Source organism: Carcharhinus amblyrhynchos, unplaced genomic scaffold (genome assembly GCF_965287045.1).
Source record: "Carcharhinus amblyrhynchos unplaced genomic scaffold, sCarAmb.v2.hapA scaffold_569, whole genome shotgun sequence".
NCBI lineage: Eukaryota > Metazoa > Chordata > Chondrichthyes > Carcharhiniformes > Carcharhinidae > Carcharhinus > Carcharhinus amblyrhynchos.
In genome coordinates this window covers 67,501-70,490 of record NW_027650309.1, presented here as the reverse complement: position 1 = coordinate 70,490, position 2,990 = coordinate 67,501, and the positions used below count along the sequence as shown (strand labels likewise).

Below are 2,990 nucleotides of genomic sequence, written 5' to 3'. Positions count from 1 at the left end.
GGAGGAGGTTACAGAGATAGGGAGGGGTGTAGGGGCTGGAGGAGGTTCAGAGATAGGGAGGGTTGTGGGGGCTGGGGGAGGTGACAGAGATAGGGAGGGGTGTAGGTGCTGGAGGAGGTTACAGAGATAGGGAGAGTTGTAGGGGCTGGAGGAGGTTACAGAGATAGGGAGAGTTGTAGGGGCTGGAGGAGGTTACAGAGATAGGGAGGGGTTGTAGAGGCTGGAGGAGGTTACAGAGATAGGGAGGGGTGTAGGGGCTGGAGGAGGTTACAGAGATAGGGAGGGGTGTAGGGGCTGGAGGAGGTTACAGGGATAGGGAGGGGTGTAGGAGCTGGAGGAGGTTATAGAGATAGGGAGGGGTTGTAGAGGCTGGAGGAGGTTACAGAGATAGGGAGGGGTGTAGGGGCTGGAGGAGGTTACAGGGATAGGGAGGGGTGTAGGAGCTGGAGGAGGTTATAGAGATAGGGAGGGGTGTAGGAGCTGGAGGAGGTTATAGAGATAGGGAGGGTTGTAGGGGCTGGAGGAGGTTACAGAGATAGGGAGGGTTGTAGGGGCTGGAGGAGGTTACAGAGATAGGGAGGGGTGTAGGGGCTGGAGGAGGTTGCAGAGATAGTGAGGGTTGTAGGGGCTGGAGGAGGTTACAGAGATAGGGAGGGTTGTAGGGGCTGGAGGAGGTTACAGAGATAGGGAGGGTTGTAGGGGCTGGAGGAGGTTACAGAGATAGGGAGGGGTGTAGGGGCTGGAGGAGGTTACAGAGATAGGGAGGGGTGTAGGGGCTGGAGGAGGTTACAGAGATAGGGAGGGTTGTAGGGGCTGGAGGAGGTTACAGAGATAGGGAGGGTTGTAGGGGCTGGAGGAGGTTACAGAGATAGGGAGGGGTGTAGGGGCTGAAGGAGGTTACAGAGATAAGGAGGGTTGTAGGGGCTGGAGGAGGTTACAGAGATAGGGAGGGGTGTAGGGGCTGGAGGAGTTACAGAGATAGGGAGGGGTGTAGGGGCTGGAGGAGGTTACAGAGATAGGGAGGGGTGTAGGGGCTGGAGGAGGTTACAGAGATAGGGAGGGGTGTGGGGGCTGGAGGAGGTTACAGAGATAGGGAGGGGTGTAGGGGCTGGAGAAGTTACAGAGATAGGGAGGGGTGTTGAAGATGGGGGAGTTCCTTACAGGCGATTCATGTACAAATATATCTGAGACACAACGATTTGAGTCAAATAGATTTTATTTAAATTTTTATCCAATGTGCCATTGAGCAGAAGTCTGGATCAGTACAGGTGAGAATTAAAACAACTTCTCTACTAATTGAGACAACACAATTCTGCTGTTCCACTGTGGTGGGAGGTGAGTTTACATCACAGAACCCCAGGGAGCTGGTAACTTACACCGCAGCCAGAATAAGGTCTGGCCTCTTGCTGTGCAATATTGAAAGCTTTGAGGATGGAATACTCCTTCTGCTCCCACCTGTCCTGTTTAATTTTTCTGTGTTTGATGACATGAGCCTAGTAACTGATGTGTGCTCACTGTGCTCGATTGGTTAAGGCTGGTCGTGGACTCAGAGGAAAGTAACCAAGCGTTGCAGAAGCTACTAGAAGCTGGAAACATGAGTGCAGATATTTTGTGATTGCAGAGATATCTCACTGGTAAACCTGACACGCAGTGGCTGAGCAGGGTTATCCCTGCACTGCTCTGCGGCCAATTAACCATGTAAAATACACAAGGCCGCCATCTTGAACAGGGGAGTCAGCACATTGACTTGGGGTGTTGGTTTATGGTCACATGGGCGGTACAGTGGTTAGCACTGCTGCCTCACAGAGCCAGGGACCTGGGTTCGATTCCCGGCTTGGGTCACTGTCTGTGTGATTCTGCACATTCTCCCTGGGTTTCCTCCCACATTCCAAAGATGCGCGGGTTAGGTGGATTAGCCACGCTAATTTGCCCCTTAGTGTCGGGGGATTAGCAGGTTAAATATGTGGGGGTTATGGGGATAGGGCCTGGGTGGGATTATTGTCAGCACAGACTCGATGGGCCGAATGTACAATTCTATGGGTGGTGTAGCTTTGTGGTTCACGGCTAAACAGGATTTTGCATTGCCAGTGTTAGCGGAATCGAAGCTGAGGGGGTGGTGAGTCTCTGGAAGGTCCTCGCACTGGTTTAATCCGTCAGTACGTCTTTGAGAGCTTTGTCAGCCTTGTTCCAAAGGTCTCTGAGTGAAAGAAACAGGGAAATGTTTAGCACGTTGTTGCAAATCTCCTTTTGATCTATTCTAAAGCTGTGTTTCAGGACGTTCCCCCTGCCCTGTCCCACCCAGAATGGAGATGATTCATTAATTTTCCTGTCAATCACACCCTGATACTCAACACGCAGTGTCTCGGTCTGAGTGAATACTCTGTTCCTATCCTGCACTATCCTCCATGTAGTGTACTCTCTGTAGAAATCAGCCCCCTTTATCAGGGGTCTCTGATACAGTCACATTTGTGGGTTCCTTTTGCTGTAGTTCTTCCAGACTGTTTATAAATAGACTCTGTAGACTGAGAGAGGGAGCATGAGAGAGGCAAATGTGCTTGTGAGAGAGAGCTGGAGGTGAGGAAGAGTGAGAGAATGGGATGAGTGAGAGAGAAAGTGAGAGAGCGAGAGAAACAGTGAGAGACAGAGTGAGAAAGGGAGGAGAGAATGGATGACAGAGAGAGGGAGAGTAAGGAGTGGGGTTAACGCGAGAGGGGAGGCAAAGTGGCACAGTGGTTAGCACTGCTGCCTCACAGCACCAAGGACCCGGGTTCGATTCTGTGTTTGGGTCACTGTCTCTGTGGAGTTTGTACATTCTCCTCATGTCTGCATTGGTTTCCTCCTGGTGCTCCAGTTTCCTCCCACAGTCTGAAGGAAGTGCTGGTTAGGAGCATTGTCCATGCTAAATTCTCTCTCAGTGTACTCAAACAGGCGCCAGAATGTGGCGACTAGGGGATTGTCACAGTAACTTCATTGCAGTGTTAATGTAGGTC

General features: G+C 51.5%; 1 long non-coding RNA gene across 1 annotated transcript in view; it reads right to left on the bottom strand.

Annotated features, from left to right (window-relative positions):
* Window positions 1–1,198: 1,198 nt before the first annotated feature.
* The window catches only part of LOC145339612 (uncharacterized), a 9,111-nt gene continuing 7,319 nt past the window's right edge, over window positions 1,199–2,990 (bottom strand). Inside the window, exon 4 of the long non-coding RNA XR_013886043.1 lies at window positions 1,199–2,197. This is a non-coding gene — a long non-coding RNA (uncharacterized LOC145339612). The remainder of the gene's footprint in view (window positions 2,198–2,990) is intronic.